Consider the following 18,645-nt stretch of genomic DNA (forward strand, 5'->3'; position numbering starts at 1 on the left):
AACTGCTTCAGAGAATTCAGAAGGAGACTCTGAAAAGTCTTTATTTCTTTTCCTTCAGATACAGAAAAACCTTTAACAAATATAATTTAGGTAATTTTAGTGAAAATTTACAGTGAACAAAAATGAGAAAACCAAATCATAAAATAATATACTTATCAATTTTATGTAGAACACATCAGTATTTTCATAGTTAATTAAGAGAGTTGGAATGAGGTTAGAGTCACCTAATCCATATCTTTTGTTCTTAGATGATGAAGCCAAACCTACAAGGTGCCATATTTGCCAATTAATTCATTCATTGCTAGACAGTGGCCAAACCAAGACAAAAATGAAGCATTATGGCTTCCAGCCCAGTACTTTTTCTACCACATGCTATGTGAAGTTATTCTTCAATATTTTTAGCTTTTTCCTTCCCTTTAAGAATTAACTTTATAAAAATGCAGCTTTGCTTCAAATGACTAAACTTTTGATGGAGGGCAGGAGCATACAATCAGAAATGCTCAGATGTTTGTATTTGTACATTACTGTTTTCTTTTTTGAATTTTATTTTATTTTTATACATAAGGTTCTTTTTAGTTACCTATTTTACACATATTAGTGTATATATGTCAATTCCAATCTCCCAATTCATCTCACCACCACCCAGACCCTCAGCTTTCCTCCCTTGGTGTCCGTATCTTTACATCTGTGTCTACTTCTACCTTGCAAACCGGTTCATCTGTACCATTTTTCTAGATTCTACATATATGCATTAATATATGATATTTGTTTTTCTCTTTCTGACTTACTTCACTCTGTATGACAGTCTACAGGTCCATCCATGTCTCTACAAATTACCCAATTTTGTTCCTTTTTATGGCTGAATAATATTCCACTGTATATATGTACCACATCTTCTTTACCCATTCATCTGTTTCTGGGCATTTAGGTCACTTCCGTGACCTGGCTATTGTAAATGGTGCTGTAGTGAACATTGGGGTACATGTATCTTTTGAATTATGGTTTTCTAAGGGTATATGCCCAGTAGTGGGATTGATGGGTCATATGATAATTCTATTATTAGTTTTTCAAGGAACCTCCATACTGTTCTTACCCTTCCTCCCACCCTCCATATCCCACCCCTCTAGGTGGTCACAAAGCACAAAGGTGATCTCCCTGTGCTATGTGGCAGCTTCCAACTAGCTATCTAATTTACATTTGGTAGTGTATATATGTCCCTGCCACTCTCTCACTTCGTCACAGCTTACCCTTCCCCCTCCCCATATCCTCAAGTCCATGCTCTAGTAGGTCTGTGTTTTATTTCTGTCCTATCACTAATCTCTTCATGACATTTTTTTTCTTAGATTCCATATATATGTATTAGCATACAGTATTTGTTTTTCTCCTTCTGACTTACTTCACTCTGTATGACAGACTCCAGGTCTATCCACCTCATTACAAATAACTCAGTTTCATTTCTTTTTATGGCTGAGTAATATTCCATTGTATATATGTGCCACATCATCTTTATCCATTCATCTGTTGATGGACACTTAGGTTGCTTCCATGTCCTGGCTACTGTAAATAGAGCTGCAATGAACATTTTGGTACATGACTCTTTTTGAATTATGGTTTTCTCAGGGTATATGCCTAGTAGTGGGATTGCAGGGTCGTATGGTAGTTCTATTTGTAGTTTTTTAAGGAACCTCCATACTGTTCTCCATAGTGGCTGTATCAATTTACATTTCCACCAGCAGTGCAAGAGTGTTCCCTTTTCTCCACACCCTCTCCAGCATTTACTGTTTGTAGAGTTTTTGATGATGGCCAATCTGACTGGTGTGAGATGATATCCCATTGTAGTTTTGATTTGCATTTCTCTAGTGATTAATGATGTAGAGCATTCTTTCATGTGTTTGTTGGCAATCTGTATATCTTCTTTGGAGAAATGTCTATTTAGTTCATCTGCCCATTTTTGGATTGGGTTGTTTGTTTTTTTGTTATTGAGCTGCCTTAGTTGCTTATAAATTTTGGATATTAATCCTTTGTCAGTTGCTTCATTTGCAAATATTTTCTCCCATTCTGAGGGTTGTCTTTTGGTCTTGTTTATGGTATCCTTTGCTGTGCAAAAGCTTTTAAGTTTCATTAGATCCCATTTGTTTATTTTTGTTTTTATTTCCATTTCTCTAGGAGATGGGTCAAAAAGGATCTTGCTGTGATTTATGTAATAGAGTGTTCTGCCTATGTTTTCCTCTAAGAGTTTGATAGTGTCTGGCCTTACATTTAGGTCTTTAACCCATTTTGAGTTTATTTTTGTGTGTGGTGTTAGGGAGTGTTCTAATTTCATACTTTTACATGCAGCTGTCCAGTTTTCCCAGCACCACTTATTAAAGAGGCTGTCTTTTCTCCACTGTATAGCCTTCCCTCCTTTATCAAAGATAAGGTGACCATATGTGTGCGGATTTATTGCTGGGCTTTCTATGCTGTTCCATTGATCTATATTTCTGTTTTTGTGCCAGTACCATACTGTCTTGATTACTGTAGCCTTGTAGTATAGTCTGAAGTCAGGGAGCCTGATTCCTCCAGCTCCATTTTTCGTTCTCAAGATTGCTTTGGCTATTCGGGGTCTTTCGTGTTTCCATACAAATTGTGAATTTTTTTGTTCTAGTTCTGTAAAAAATGCCAGTGGTAATTTGATACGGATTGCATTGAATCTGTAGATTGCTTTGGGTAATAGAGTCATTTTCACAATGTTGACTCTTCCAATCCAAGAACATGGTATATTTCTCCACCTATTTGTATCATCTTTAATTTCTTTCATCAGTGTCTTATAGTTTTCTGCATACAAGTCTTTTGTCTCCTTAGGTAGGTTTATTCCTAGATATTTTATTCTTTTTGTTGCAATGGTAAATGGGAGTGTTTTCTTAATTTCACTCTCAGATTTTTCATCATGAGTGTATAAGAATGCCAGAGATTTCTGTGCATTAATTTTGTATCCTGCTACTTTACCAAATTCATTGATTAGCTCTAGTAATTTTCTGGTAGCATCCTTAGGATTCTCTATGTATAGTATCATGTCATCTGCAAACAGTGACAGCTTTACTTCTTTTCCTATTTGGATTCCTTTTATTTCTTTTTTTTCTCTGATTGCTGTGGCTAGAACTTCCAAAACTAGGTTGAATAAGAGTGGTGAGAGTGGGCAACCTTGTCTTGTTCCTGATCTTAGTGGAAATGGTTTCAGTTTTTCACCATTGAGAACAATGCTGGCTGTGGGTTTGTCATATATGGCCTTTATTATGTTGAGGAAAGTTCCCTCTATGCCTACTTTCTGCAGGGTTTTTATCATAAATGGGTGTTGAATTTTGTCAAAAGCTTTCTCGGCATCTATTGAGATGATCATATGGTTTTCTCCTTCAGTTTGTTGATATGGTGTATCACGTTGATTGATTTGCGTATATTGAAGAATCCTTGCATTCCTGGAATAAGCCCCACTTGATCATGGTGTATGATCCTTTTAATGTGCTGTTGGATTCTGTTTGCTAGTATTTTGTTGAGGATTTTTGCATCTATGTTCATCAGTGATATTGGCCTGTAGTTTTCTTTCTTTGTGACGTCTTTGTCTGGTTTTGGTATCAGGGTGATGTTGGCCTCATAGAATGAGTTTGGGAGTGTTCCTCCCTCTGCTCTCTTTTGGAAGAGTTTGAGAAGGATAGGTGTTAGCTCTTCTCTAAATGTTTGATAGAATTCGCCTGTGAAGCCATCTGGTCCTGGGATTTTGTTTGTTGGAAGATTTTGAATCACAGTTTCAATTTCAGTGCTTGTGATTGGTCTGTTCATATTTTCTATTTCTTCCTGGTTCAGTCTTGGTAGCTTGTGCATTTCTAAGAATTTGTCCATTTCTTCCAGGTTGTCCATTTTATTGGCATAGAGTTGCTTGTAGTAGTCTCTAGTAATCTTTTGTATTTCTGCAGTGTCAGTTGTTACATCTCCTTTTTCATTTCTAATTCTATTGATTTGAGTCTTCTCCCTTTTTTTCTTGATGAGTCTGGCTAATGGTTTATCAATTTTATTTATCTTCTCAAAGAACCAGCTTTTACTTTTATTGATCTTTGCTATTGTTTCCTTCATTTCTTTTTCATTTGTTTCTGATCTGATCTTTATGATTTCTTTCCTTCTGCTAAATTTGGGGTTTTTTTGTTCTTCTTTCTCTAATTGCTTTAGGTGCAAAGTTAGGTTGTTTATTCGAGATGTTTCCTGTTTCTTAAGGTATGATTGTATTGCTATAAACTTCCCTCTTAGAACTGCTTTTGCTGTATCCCGTAGGTTTTGGGTCGTCGTGTCTCCATTGTCATTTGTTTCTAAGTACTTTTTGATTTCCTCTTTGATTTCTTCAGTAATCACTTCGTTATTAAGTAGTGTATTGTTTAGCCTCCATGTGTTTGTATTTTTTAAAGACCTTTTCCTGTAATTGATATCTAGTCTCATAGCATTGTGACCAGAAAAGATACTTGATTCAATTTCAATTTTCTTAAATTTGCCAAGGCTAGATTTGTGACCCAATATATGATCGATCCTGGAAAATGTTCCATGAGCACTTGAGAAAAATGTGTATTCTGTTGTTTTTGGATGGAATGTCCTATAAATATCAATTAAGTCTATCTTGTGTAATGTATCATTTAAAGCTTGTGTTTCCTTATTTATTTTCATTTTGGATGATCTGTCCATTGGTGAAAGTGGGGTGTTAAAGTCCCCTACTTTGATTGTGTTACTGTAGATTTCCCCTTTTATGGCTGTTAGTATTTGCCTTATGTATTGAGGTGCTCCTATGTTGGGTGCATAAATATTTACAATTGTTATATCTTCTTCATGGATCGATCCCTTGATCATTATGTAGTGTCCTTCTTTGTCTCTTGTAATAGTTTTTATTTTATAGTCTATTTTGTCTGATATGAGAATTGCTACTCCAGCTTTCTTCTGATTTCCATTTGCATGGAATATCTTTTTCCATCCCCTCACTTTCAGTCTGTATGTGTCCCTAGGTCTGAAGTGGGTCTCTTGTAGACAGCATATATATGGGTCCTGTTTTTGAATCCATTCAGCCAGTCTGTGTCTTTTGGTGGGAACATTTAATCCATTTACATTTAAGGTAATTATTGATATGTGTGTTCCTATTACCATTTACTTAATTGTTTCGGGTTGTTCTTGTAGGTCTTTTCCTGCTCTTGTGTTTCTTGCCTAGAGAAGTTCCTTTAGCATTTGTTGTAAAGCTGGTTTGGTCGTGCTGAACTCTCTCAGCTTTTGCTTGTCTGTAAAGGTTTTAATTTCTCCATCAAATCTGAATGAGATCCTTGCTGGGTAGAGTAATCTTGGTTGTAGGTTTTTTTCCTTCATCACTTTAAATATGTCCTGCCACTCCTTTCTGGCTTGTAGAGTTTCTGCTGAAAGATCAGATGTTAACCTTATGGGGATTCCCTTGTGTGTTATTTGTTGTTTTTCCCTTGCTGCTTTTAATATGTTTTCTTTGTATTTAATTTTTGACAGTTTGATTACTATGTGTCTTGGTGTGTTTATCCTTGGGTTTATCCTGTATGGGACTCTCTGTGCTTCCTGGACTTGATTGACTATTTCCTTTCCTATATTAGGGAAGTTTTCAACTATAATCTCTTCAAATATTTTATCAGTCCCTTTCTTTTTCTCTTCTTCTTCTGGGACCCCTATAATTCGAATGTTGGTGCGTTTAATGTTGTCCCAGAGGTCTCTGAGACTGTCCTCAATTCTTGTCATTCTTTTTTTCTTTATTCTGCTCTGCCGTAGTTATTTCCACTATTTTATCTTCCAGGTCACTTATCCGTCCTTCTGGCTCAGTTATTCTGCTATTGATCCCATCTAGAGTATTTTTCATTTCATTTATTGTGTTGCTCATCGTTGCTTGCTTCCTCTTTATTTCTTCTAGGTCCTTGTTAACTGTTTCTTGCAATTTGTCTATTCTATTTCCAAGATTTTGAATCATCTTTACTATCATTATTCTGAAAACTTTTTCAGGTAGACTGCCTATTACCTCTTCATTTGTTTGGTCTGGTGGGTTTTTACCTTGCTCCTTCATCTGCTGTGTGTTTTTCTGTCTTCTCATTTTGCTTATCTTACTGTGTTTGGGGTCTTCTTTTTGCAGGCTGCAGGTTCGTAGTTCCCACTGTTTTTGGTGGCTGTCCCCAGTGGCTGAGGTTGGTTCAGTGGGTTAAGTAGGTTTCCTGGTTGTGGGGGACTAGTGCCTCTGTTCTGGTGGATGAGGCTGGATTTTGTCTTTCTGGTGGGCAGGTCCACGTCTGGTGGTGTGTTTGGGGATGTTGGTAGCCTTATTATGATTTTAGGCAGCCTCTCTGCTAATGGATGGGGCTGTAGACCTGTCTTGTTCTTTGTTGGGCGTAGGGTGTCCAGCACTGTTCATTGCTGGTCATTTTTTTTTTTTTTTTTTTTTTTTTGCGGTATGCGGGCCTCTCACTGTTGTGGCCTCTCCCGTTGTGGAGCACAGGCTCCGGACGCACAGGCCCAGCGGCCATGGCTCACGGGCTTAGTTGCTCCGCGGCATGTGGGATCTTCCCGGACCAGGGCACGAACCCGTGTCTCCTGCATCGGCAGGTGGATTCTCAACCACTGCGCCACCAGGGAAGCCCCATTGCTGGTCATTGAGTGAAGCTGGGTCTTGGTGTTGAGATGGAGATCTCTGGGAGATTTTCGCCATTTGATATTATGTGGAGCTGGGAGGTCTCTTGTGGACCAGTGTCCTGAGGTTGGTTCTCCCACCTCAGAGACACAGCCTTGACACCTGGCTGGAGTGCCAAGAGCCTTTAATCCACACGGCTCAAAATAAAAGGGAGAAAAAAAATAGAAAGGAAAGAAAGGAAGGAAGGAAGGAAGGAGAGAGGGAGGGAAGGAAGGAAGGAGGGAAGTAGGAAAGAAAGGAGGGAAGAAAAGAAGAAAGAAAGGGAGAAGACAAAATAAAGTAGGATAAAATATAGTTATTAAAATAAAAATAATTATTAAGAAGAAAAATTTCTATTAAAGAAAAAGAAACAAAAAAACACGGGTCCGTCTAACCCTAGGACAAATGGTGAAAACAATGTAATACAAAATCTCACACAGCAGCACATACACACTCACAAAAAGAAAAAAGTGGAAAATAATAGTATATCTTGCTCCCAAAGTCCACCTCCTCAACTTGGGATATTTCGCTGTCTATTCAGGTTTTCCACAGATGCAGGGCACTTCAAGTTGACTGTGGAGCTTTAATCCGCTGCTTTTGAGGCTGCTGGGGGAGACCTCCCCTGGCCCCGCCTCTGCGTGTAGGTCGTCTGAGGGCATCTGCCTTTCGCTTAGACATGACGGGGTTAAAGGAGCAGCTGATTCGGGCGCTCTGGCAGGGGCCGGGTGGGGGAGGGCGGGGGGAGGGAGGGGCACGGATGCGGGGCGAGCCTGTGACGTCAGAGGCCGGCGTGACGCTGCACCGGTCCGAGGCGCAACGTGCGTTTTCCGGGGAAGCTGTCCCTGGGTCACGGGGCTCCTGGGAGGGGCGGTGTGGAGAGAGACCTGTGCTCGCACACAGGCCTCTTGGTGGCGGCAGTAGCAACCCTAGCGTCCCACACTCGTCTCTAATGTCCGTGCCGACAGCCGCGGCTCGCGCCTGTTTCTGGAGCTCCTTCACACGGTGCCCTTAATCCCCTCTCCTCAAGACCCAGGAGACAAAGAGGTAAGAAAAAGTCTCCTGTCTCTTCGGCAGCTCCGCGCCCGTTTCTGGGGCTCCTTTAAGCGGCGTGCTTAATCCCCTCTCCTCGCGCCCAGGAAGCAAAGAGGCAAGAAAAGGTCTCTTGCCTCTTCGGCAGCTCCAGACTTCAACCGGACTCCCTCCCGGCCAGCCGTGGCGCACTAACCCTTTCAGGCTGTTTTCACTCTGCCAACTCCAGACCTTTCCCTGGGATCCGACTGAAGCCCGAGGCTCATCTCCCTGCCCCCGCCCGCCCCGGCGGGTGAGCAGACAAGCCTCTCGGGCTGGTGAGTGCCGGTCGGCACCGATCCTGTGCGGGAATCTCTCTGCTTTGCCCTCCGCACCCTGTGGCTGCGCTCTCCTCCGCGGCTCCGAAGCTTCCCTCTCCGCCACCCAAAGTCTCCGCCCGCGCCGGGGCTTCTAGTGTGTGGGGAACCTTTCCTCCTTCACGGCTCCCTCCCATTGGTGCAGGTCCCGTCCCCATTCTTTGTCTCTGTTTATTCTTTTTTCTTTTGCCCTACCCAGGTACGTGGGAAGTTGCTTGCCATTTGGGAGGTCTGAGGTCTTCTGCCAGCGTTCGGTGGGTGTTCTATAGGAGAAGTTCCACGTGTAGATGTATTTCTGCTGTATCTGTGAGGAGGAAGGTGATCCCCGCGTCTTACTCTTCCGCGATCTTCTCGCTCCCCCCCTTTTTGTTCTAGTTCTGTGAAAAATGCCATTGGTAGTTTGATAGGGATTGCATTGAATTTCTTAATTGTTTTGGGTTTGTTATTGTGGGTCTTTTCCTTCTCTTGTGTGTCCTACCTAGAGAAGTTCCTTTAGCATTTGTTGTAAAGCTGGTTTGGTGGTGCTGACTTTTCTTAGCTTTTGCTTGTTTGTAAAGGTTTTAATTTCTCCTTTGAATCTGAATGAGATCCTTGCTGGGTAGAGTAATCTTGGTTGTAGGTTTTTCCCTTTCAGCACTTTAAATAGTTCCTGCCACTCCCTTCTGGCTTGCAGAGTTTCTGCTGAAAGATGAGCTGTTAACCTTATGGGGATTCCCTTGTATGTTAATTGTTGTTTTTCTCTTGCTGCTTTTAATATTTTTTCTTTGTATTTAATTTCTGATAGTTTGAGTAATATGTGTCTTGGCGTGTTTATCCTTGGGTTTATCCTGTATGGGACTCTCTGTGCTTCCTGGACTTGATTGACTATTTCCTTCTCCATATTAGGGAAGTTTTCAACTATAATCTCTTCAAATATTTTCTCAGTCCCTTTTTTCTTCTCTTCTTCTTCTGAGACCCCTATAATTAGAATGTTGGTGCATTTATTGTTGTCCCAGAAGTCTCTGAGACTGTCCTCAATTCTTGTCCTTCTTTTTTCTTTATTCTGTCCTGCGCTAGTTATTTCCACTATTTTATCTTCCAGGTCACTTATCTGTTCTTCTGCCTCAGTTATTCTGCTATTGATTCCTTCTAGAGAATTTTAAATTTCATTTATTGTGTTGTTCATCGTTTGTTTGCTCTTTAGTTCTTCTAGATCCTTATTAAACATTTCTTGTATATTCTCCATTCTGTTTCCAAGATTGTTGATCATCTTTACTGTCATTACTCTGAATTCTTTTTTCTGGTAGACTGCCCATTTCCTCTTCATTTGTTTGGTCTGGTGGGTTTTTACCTTGCTCCTTCATCTGCTGTGTATTTCTCTGTCTGCTCATTTTGCTTACCTTACTGTGTTTGGGGTCTCCTTTTTGCAGGCTGCAGGTTCATAGTTCCCGTTGTTCTTGGTGTCTGCCCCCAGTGGGTAAGGTTGGTTCAATGGGTTGTGTAGGCTTCTTGGTGGAGGGGACTTTTGCCTGTGTTCCGGTGGATGAGGCTGGATCTTGTCTTTCTGGTGGGCAGGACCACATCCAGTGGTGTGTTTTGGGGTGTCTGGGAAGTTATTATGATTTATGGCAGCATCTCTGCTAATGGGTGGGGTTGTGTTCCTGTCTTGCTAGGTGTTTGGCAAAGGGCATCCAGCACTGTAGCTTGCTGGTAATTGAGTGGAGCTGGGTCTTAGCAACGAGATGGAAATCTCTGGGAGAGCTTTCGCTGTTTGATATTACGTGGGGCCGGGAGGTCCCTGGTGGACCAATGTCCTGAAGTCGGCTCTCCCACCTCAGAGGGTCAGGCCTGTCACCCAGCCAGAGCACGAAGATCCTGTCAGGCACTCGGCTCAGAGGAAAAGGGAGAAAAAAAAAGAAAGAAAAAAAGAAAAAATAAATAAATAAAATAAAATAATTAAAATAGAAAAAAATTACTAAAAATAAAAAAATTTTAAAAAGAGAAAGAAGAGAGCAACCAAACCAAAAAGCAAGTCCACCAATGCTAACAAGTGCTAAAAACTATACTAAAACAAACAAACAAATGGACAAAAAATGGACAGACAGAACCCTAGGACAAATGGTAAAAGCAAAGCCATACAGACAAAATCACACAAGGAAGCATACACATACACACTCACAAAAGAGAAAAAGGAAAATATATATACATATTAAAAAAGAAAAAGAGCAACCAAATCAATAAACCAATCTACCAATGATAATAAGTTCTAAATAGTAAACTAAGATAAACATAAAACCAGAAAAAAATTAGGTTCAGTAAGCAAACCCCAAGTCTACAGTTGCTCCCAAAGTCCACCGCCTCAATTTTGGAATAATTCATTGTCTATTCAGGTAGTCCACAGATGCAGTACATCAAATTGATTGTGGAAATTTAATATGCTCCTCCTGAGGCTGCTGGGAGAAATTTCCCTTTCTCTTCTTTGTTCGCCCAGCTCCTAGGGTCCAGCTTTGGATTTGTTCCTGCCTCTGCGTGTAGGTCGCCTGAGGGTGCCTTTTGGGAAGTCTGAGGTCTTCTGCCAGCATTCAGTAGGTATTCTGTAGGAGTTGTTTCACGTGTAGATGTAGTTTTTTTTGTTTTTTTTTTAGAAGATATTGGGGGTAGGAGTTTATTAATTAATTAATTTATTTTTTCTGTGTTGGGTCTTCATTTCTGTGCGAGGGCTTTCTCTAGTTGTGGCAAGCGGGGGCCACTCTTCATCACGGTGCATGGGCCTCTCACTATCATGGTCTCTGTTGTTGCGGAGCACAGACTCCAGACGCGCAGGCTCAGTAGTTGTGGCTCACAGGCCCAGTTGCTGCGCCGCATGTGGGATCCTCCCAGACCAGGGCTTGAACCCATGTCCCCTGCATTAGCAGGCAGATTCTCAACCACTGTGCCACCAGGGAAGCCCTAGATGTAGTTTTGATGTATTTGTGGGGAGGAGGGTGATCGCCATGTCTTACCCCTCTGCCGTCGTGAAGGCTCCCTGCTTTTATATTTTTGATGGAGTCTCTCCTCCAACTGGTAGTGCCAGTCTGGGAGATTTTATTCTAATAAGTGGAAGTTTCTAGGTTCCTCAACCCTGTTTTCTCTGAGAGAAATGAAGGATCCCTCTACTTTTGTACCACTTTACTGTCAATTACTTCATTAATAAAAAAAGTAATTTTATTTCAAAAACATTTTTATCTGGGTTGCCAAAATATTCTGAATGATATAAAACCAAACGTGCTGAAGTCTTAAAAGAAGTTTAATATGTTATTTCTGCATACAAAGAGTTTATGGTTTATGTGGGAAGATGAAACAAATGCAGGGAACAACTAGGACATAAGAGTCATAGTAATTTCATAAGATTAATAGTGATCTTCTAAGGTCAGTCCACCACTTTAATTTGGTAGGTGAAGAAAATGAAGCTAAGAGAGAATAAGTGATTTTCCCAATATCACACTACTAAGTAGGAGCAAGGACCCAGGACTCCCAATTCCACTGGGCTGTAAAAATGCATTATATTACACAAAATCTAAGAGGGAACCAAGGTCAGCCCCTGTGAAAGAGTTAAAGGGAGAAGAGAGGAGGGGGCTGGTTAATAACAATCCTCTGGGCTGTGACTCTTCTTCAGCAGGTGACAAGTCTGTAGGTTCCTTCAACCATCGAGACCACACTCATTGGTTGTATCCCACTGACTACGATAGTTATATTTGTGGTGTCAGACACAAGTCTTAGCCATGTGCATCTCTTTTATGGAAATAAAAATCAAATGCTCAATTGGACTGTGACTTAGTCAGTATGCTTTCTACTGCAGGCAACAGAAAACCAACTCAAACCATAGCAAAATAAATAAATAAACGTAGTGAAGGAATTTGTTGATGCCTATTTGGGAAGTCATGGGCTTTAAGACTGGCAGGTTCTAGGAACCTAGATGCTGTTGTCAGGACTCTGGCTCCATCTTTCCATCTCACCTTGTCTCTGTTTGGCTTCATTCCTTGGGCAGATGTTCCCCAGGTACTTGGCAAGATAGCTTCCAGAAATCAAGGCTCATGCCCTACCATTTAGGAACCTCCTGGAGATGTCTCCCTGGAAAGATCTAGCAAAGAAGTCCCTGAGTAGACCCATATTCCCCAGGCTCTGCACGTGCCCATCCCTGAGCCAGGCTCTTTTGCAAGGGAATCTGTTTCTTTGGAGATTCAGTCCCATCTTAACCACCTGAAAAGGATTCCCCTTTGTAAAGAGTTGTCCTGTTAATAGAATGGCTGGGGAAAGGGGAGAGCGTGTTCATCAGGTGTCCACTGTGGGATGTAGTGCCAATGACCTAAGCATTAACCATGTACTATAGACGATAAATGCAAAAAGAGAGAAAAGTATAATAATGAGGCTGCTAGCTCAGTTTTCCCGAAGAAGATAGGTGATGACACATCCTAGGGTAATACAAAATTCTGTTAATAATAGACTAAATAAAGCCTAATGGGGAAGTAAATCTCCTTTTAAGAAAACTCACACTATACTCACAGTGACAATTTTTTATGACGTATGCTTTTTAGGGGTAATTGCAGTGACTAGACCAGTCCAACTGCAGCTATTAGGAATGAGGTACTCTTTTTTTTGAACAAACAGACTGGAGTCTAAAAGGCAGAGTTGTGATAGCAAATCTCTTTAGATAATGACTCCAGAGACTAATCATTCATACAGTTAATGGAGATTTTAATTAGGCAGCATAATTTCTAAAAACAGTGTAGGAGAAAGCCCCCAGCATTACCTGTAAGTGAAAGCAAATTCTCTCATCACCAATGTGGTGGGTGCAGAATTTATCACAACAATAATTCCTCCTGACATTCGCATTATGCTTTACACTGTCATATATTAACTCAGTTGATCTTTATAACATTCCCAGGAAGCAGGCGTTATTACAATCGTTTACTTTTTATAGATTAGAAAACTGAGGTATAGAGAGGTCACTTAGCTAATGAGAGGTAGACTTGAATTCTCCCATTGGTGTTTTTCCATAGATGTAACAGGAAGAACACAGCTTTGGTGAGAGAGAACTGAGTTTGAATCCTGCCTTCACCACGTACTAACTAGGTAACTATGTCCTTTTGACCCTCATTTTCTCAGAAGTAAAAAAGTGATCATCATACCTAATATAATGGGTGTGATATTAAAAACTGTCTCTCATCTGGGCTTCTCTTATGGGTTTTCTTTCTCAAATGCCATATGTCATTAAGTTTAGCCTTGAGGCAGGAGTGGGGAAGAGGAAAAAGACATTTCCACTTTCCTTCACAGTCCAGAGACCAAACCCCAAAACACGGGACAGTAATGAACAAAGAGAGGTCTCCTAGGGCTTTCTCCACTGTTTGTTTCTAAGGGAGCACTTGCTCCAGAGAAGAAGGAAAATAATTTTCTCTTCCCTCCTCAGTCAGCTGGAGGGCTTCATTATTTCCATTTAAAATCCCCAAAGATGGGGACTCTTACCCAGAAATGACATTTTAGTTTTTAGACTCAGTCCCTGCCCCACCCCCAGTCAATCTCCTGGGCTGTGTACATCTGTAGCCTTTCTTTCCCCCTGAAAATCAATGTGCTTGACTCAACTAGTTGAAAAATGAGAACGGAAACAAACAGCTGGATTCATTTACGACATTTCCTTTTTATTTCTACTTGAAATAAACTTTTCAGCATACCGTCTTTTGGCAGCTGAAGGCCAACATAAATTGAAACAGCAGGTTGCTTGCCTTTAAGAAACCAAGACTTCCTGGTCCTGGGGCCAACAAAGCCTGGCCAGGGTTTCAGCAGGCAGCTGCAAAGCACAGGACTCCATCAGCTTCCCGCACAGAAGGGGGACACCTGCTCCCGGGGAAGATATGACCAATTCAAACGTAACCTGGTGGGGGGACTCTGAGGATGGGCTCACAAGTTGTCAACTGATCCTATACCCTGCTATTCACCATGGCCCCCTGCCCAGCTCCTGGTCATTTCTCTCCATTGCATACCTCCTACTCAGGCAATAGCAGATTGCTAATTTTCCAAAGGGGAAAAAAGTAATAGCACGCTGTGAAAATCTCTGTTGACTGTACAAAAGCCGCGTTTGATTTCTCAAGCCTCAGCTTTTGTTCAGGTCTATCATTTTCTCAGTGGGAACAAGGCTGCTTAGATTACCGAAGTATTTTTGTCCTGAATCCAATGCACGTATGTCCAGGATTGTATCTAGGGATACCACCCAACAAGGTGAGATGAGAAAGTTCGGATGGGAAGAGTGATCATTTCATTTGTTAATTCCTTCAACAATCTGTATCTTGAATAGCAATTATGTGCCATACTCTGTGCTGAATGCTGGAGACTGGGTTTCCACCTTCATTGGGCCCATTGATATTATTTAGATAATCATTCAAATAGATGTATTAGCACAAGTGTGCATGGAAATGTGGGAGACCTTGTCAGGGAACTGGCCAGACCCAGGGTCCAGACCACACAAATTCACATTTAGCATTAGGTCTTTTTCTAGTAGCAAAGGACATATGGGTTTAGCGGGAATGTGAAACAACCAAATTTCTATAGCTCACTCTCTGCTCATGAACTGAAACCCAGGTAGACTCCAGGACTTGCTGTTTGACTTATGTTTGATGCAAAAGGTACATTTGTTAGTGCAGTAATTAATTACCTGTCTGACTTAGAGAAACTAGGATAATAATGTCCTTTAAAAAATAAAAATTAGAAATACTGACAGCCAATGTATTAAGTCATCTTGCTGCCTTCAACAGATGAAATGAACTGAAGATGTTAATTCAGATACAGAAATTACCTAGATCTTGCTTTATGTAGGTTTATTCTCTACATGCAATACTAACTAAATACAAATAACTAACAAAATTATTTCATGGGTTGTAAAGGGTCGACTAGTGTCCTCCCCAAATCCATGTCTACCCTCAGAATGTGACCTTATTGGAAATGGGATCTTTGCAGATATCATTAGTTAAGGGTCTCCAGATGAAATCATTCTGGATTTAGAGTGGGCCTAAATCCAAAGACTGGTGTCTTTTAAGAGAAAAGAGAGGAAGATTTGGACACAGAGAGATACAGAAGAAGGCCATGTGAAGACAGAGGCAGAGCTATATTGCCGCAAGTGAAGGAATACCAGAAGGTACCAGACGCTGGAAGAGGCAAGGAAAGATTCTCCCCTAGAGCCTTTGGAGGGAATCTTGCCAATGCCTTGATTTTTTTCTTTCTTTTTTTTTTTTTTTAACATTCGGGAGCTGGTTGACTTTAATTTGGAAACAGCTTTTGGCCCTTTGCATGGAACAGATGACTTTCTGGCTTTTTTTTTTTTTTTTCTTTTCTAAAAAGGAGTGAGTTTGGCAATAACAAAGCTTATGACACATTCTCACCAGATGCAAAGAGTACCCTTAAAGGTTTTCCCTTTCACTCCTCAGTGAGGATGTGGCGCCCCCAGTCCTCACCTGTCTCACCCAAACTGTGCATGCAGCAAAGACGACGTGTGTGCACCTGTCTGCAACGACTATATATTTAACAAACAAACAAACCAACAAAAAAAACCACTTCCAAATAAATGTACAAAATTATATGACTAAAACAAAGCCAAGAGTTTCAGCCGCAAGCAAAGGGGAATGACTGCATGAGTCAGGAAACAAAACATCTACTTTAGCTGCAAGAGGCCGTGAGGAGTGGACATGGGGAGGAGGTATCCTGAGAGAGTTCAAGACCGACCCAGGTTTTCAGCAGGAGCACAGTGCACGGATCAGGAGGGTGGGCCGAGCACGGGGCCAAGGTTCTAGGGCTGGTCCAAGCTGGGACACCTGGAGGCTATTTTCTGGATTTGTTAGAAACAGACGCACATTCTTTTGGCCTTTTCTGGCATTGCTGTTGCCAGCGGGTGGACAGAAGTGACTCACCCATCTTCCAGTGGAAACTGTGGATACACTCCGCTAAGTAGCAGATTGAAGGTGAGGCCAAGAGAAAACCAATCATCAAGTGTGAGATGCACTGCTGCTTAATACCTTTTATAGACATAAGGCAAACTGCTCCTGAAAAGACACATTTGCACCATGAAAAAGCACTTAAAAAGATGACGCTATGGATGTCATATAGTTTAGCTTTCATCTCTCGTTGGAGAATCCAAAGTTGAAGAAATTGTCCATCGAGCTTAACCTGAAAATTAAAGGCACAAGAATTCGGATCTGGTAACTGTCAGCAACAGTTCATGTATTTTCTTGTAAGAAACCAACCCTGCCAATACCTTGATCTTGGATTTCTAGCCTCCAGATTGTGAGGAAATAAATTTCTGTTGTTTAAACCACCCAGTCTGTGATACTATGTTATGGCAGCCCTAGCAAACCAATACAGGCAAACAATTGACTCTCCCCAGGAATGAGCAATAATTCTGCATAGAGAAAACAATTATTTTTCTTGGAGAAGCCAAAAACAAAACCTGCTGAGAATTAGCTCTGGCTGTACATATGCACAAATACACTTTACCAAGATGAGCACATCCTTTTCAGTTTACAACATCTGTTCTCCCAGTTGTAACAGTTTTCTTGAAGACCCATGTGCACTACTTTGAATTTGTGTAATGAAATGAAATGTAATGTGTATTGGAGTAGGAAGGGAACTTGCAGCACATTGGGGAGAGGGGTTGCTCCAGTTGAAGCCTGTTGGGACTCAGCCTTGGCCAGTGGCCTCTCAAGCCTATAAACATGGTGCTTCTGGAATCTTCCATGGGAGCCAAAGTGTTGCTCAGTTGACTCTGGACTCCATTCATCAACATCCTTTATTCTCCTTTTTATTTCATATTGCCTTTCCCACCCCCTAAAACTCTGTGTGTGTGTGTGTGTGTGTGTATGTGTGTGTGTAGACTCAAATCATTACTGAAGTGCAAAGGGAGGGGTTGCATTGCTAATGGCTGTAAAACATACCTGCTCCAGGAGTGCAGAGAGAGAAAAAATGATGGCGTGCCTTCCTGGAACAGAAGGATTTTCCTGGGTGAAAAGCAAAGCACAGAAGTGAGACCATGTTTAAGGCCCCCTTTAACTTTAAAGTACTATGTCTCTGCTTATAATTGTGGGTAGATTCATTGTGCTTTGCTCCTCTCCTCACCCTGTAGGCAGAGAGAACGAAATAGGAGAATGGTTGGTTAGCAAACCATTCTTATTTGTGTTGTTGGAAGGACAGATGGGTACTGAGTCCCCAAACAGATGTGCAAGCCCTAATAGCAAGTGGCATTGAGGACGGTACCCGTGCACACTTGGATGCCCTCCGTGAAATTGTGAGGGAGGCTTTCCTTAGTGCAGGCGGCAGTGGGCTACAACAGACTGGCCTTGTTAGGACTCTTTGTTGTCTGCCCACTCAAGATGCTGGGGCAATCTGAGTGAAATAAAAGCAAGCCGTCCTAATAGTTTCTTTATAAACATGCTTAGCTCCAGATAAAAGGCTAAATACTAAACAGGGTATAAAATGGCTGATTTTCTTTCCAGCCATAATCGCTTCTTGCTACAGTTTCCTCAGCTGAGCTGGGAAAGGAGCTTGAAGCCTGAGGGTTTATTTCTGAAGAAACTCTGCTCACCCCTGCAGCTCTCATTTATTTATAAATATACAGACACTATGACATATTTCTGAAGAACCTTGAGTCCTTTTCTCATGATTAGAGCTGAAAGCTAAGCCTAAGTATTTTGAATGTAAACACTTTGGTTTTTCATAGAATAAGAGCCTTTCAGTGACTTCATTGATCAAGAAGCCAAACTGTTGTTAAACAGTGGTGTCGATAATCTAAAGAAGGAGAGAAAAGTATCTAGAATTACTAAATGTTTAAAAAATATGAATCACTTACAAAAAATTGTTGATAGAAACAGAGACCTGGAATTCTCAAACTCACTGGAACAGAGAATTACTGTGAATTCAAACGGGTGAAATCCCACGAACCAGGACCTACGAGGGTGCGTTTCAGCTCCGCAGAAACACTCCCAATAGAAACAAACAGGCTACTTGTTTAGTCAGCTTGGGTTTGAGACAGTTTTGTCTATTTATACAGATACAACAGGAGGCCTGAAGCTCGCATCTCAAACACTGACTTGTGAACCAGGTAAGCTACCCTGGAAGGTGGGGGGTGCAGCCAGCCTGTGTCCACAGGCGTATGCGGTGAAGGCGTGCAACATGTGGTCGGGCGGGACACAGGCAGCACTGCCTCTGTGATGGGACACATTCCTGTGGGATGGGGTGACTCCTCATCCAGGGAGATGGCAAACCAGAGAAGGGAAGTCAGGGGACCTCACGTTCTTATGTGTAAAATGCGGTGGTTGGATCAAACTGGTGTGTTTCCCTAAAGGGTGAGCCAATAAAAATAGGATTCTAGAGGTAAGTTTAAGAGGCCTGGGTTTAATATGTTAAATAGGATTCTGTATTTCTTAGATTTAATATATCAATGATATTGTGACTCTCCCACACTTCCTGCTCCCAAGTGGGGATAAGATGAATAACGCTCTCAAAAGGTGCTGGAACTCAGAAACTTTGGGCAATGCTGAACTAACAGGTCTAATTGTCTGTGATTCCAGGCAGAGGATGAGGCCAGGA

At 41.4% G+C, this 18,645-nt stretch overlaps 1 long non-coding RNA gene across 1 annotated transcript in view; it reads left to right on the top strand.

The window, feature by feature from the left end:
* The first annotated feature begins 7,636 nt into the window (after positions 1-7,636).
* The window catches only part of LOC136792370 (uncharacterized), an 85,629-nt gene continuing 74,620 nt past the window's right edge, over positions 7,637-18,645 (top strand). Inside the window, exons 1-2 of the long non-coding RNA XR_010836045.1 lie at positions 7,637-7,720; positions 18,107-18,157. This is a non-coding gene — a long non-coding RNA (uncharacterized lncRNA). The remainder of the gene's footprint in view (positions 7,721-18,106; positions 18,158-18,645) is intronic.

The sequence above is a fragment of the Kogia breviceps genome, chromosome 13 (assembly GCF_026419965.1).
Source record: "Kogia breviceps isolate mKogBre1 chromosome 13, mKogBre1 haplotype 1, whole genome shotgun sequence".
Taxonomy (NCBI): domain Eukaryota; kingdom Metazoa; phylum Chordata; class Mammalia; order Artiodactyla; family Physeteridae; genus Kogia; species Kogia breviceps.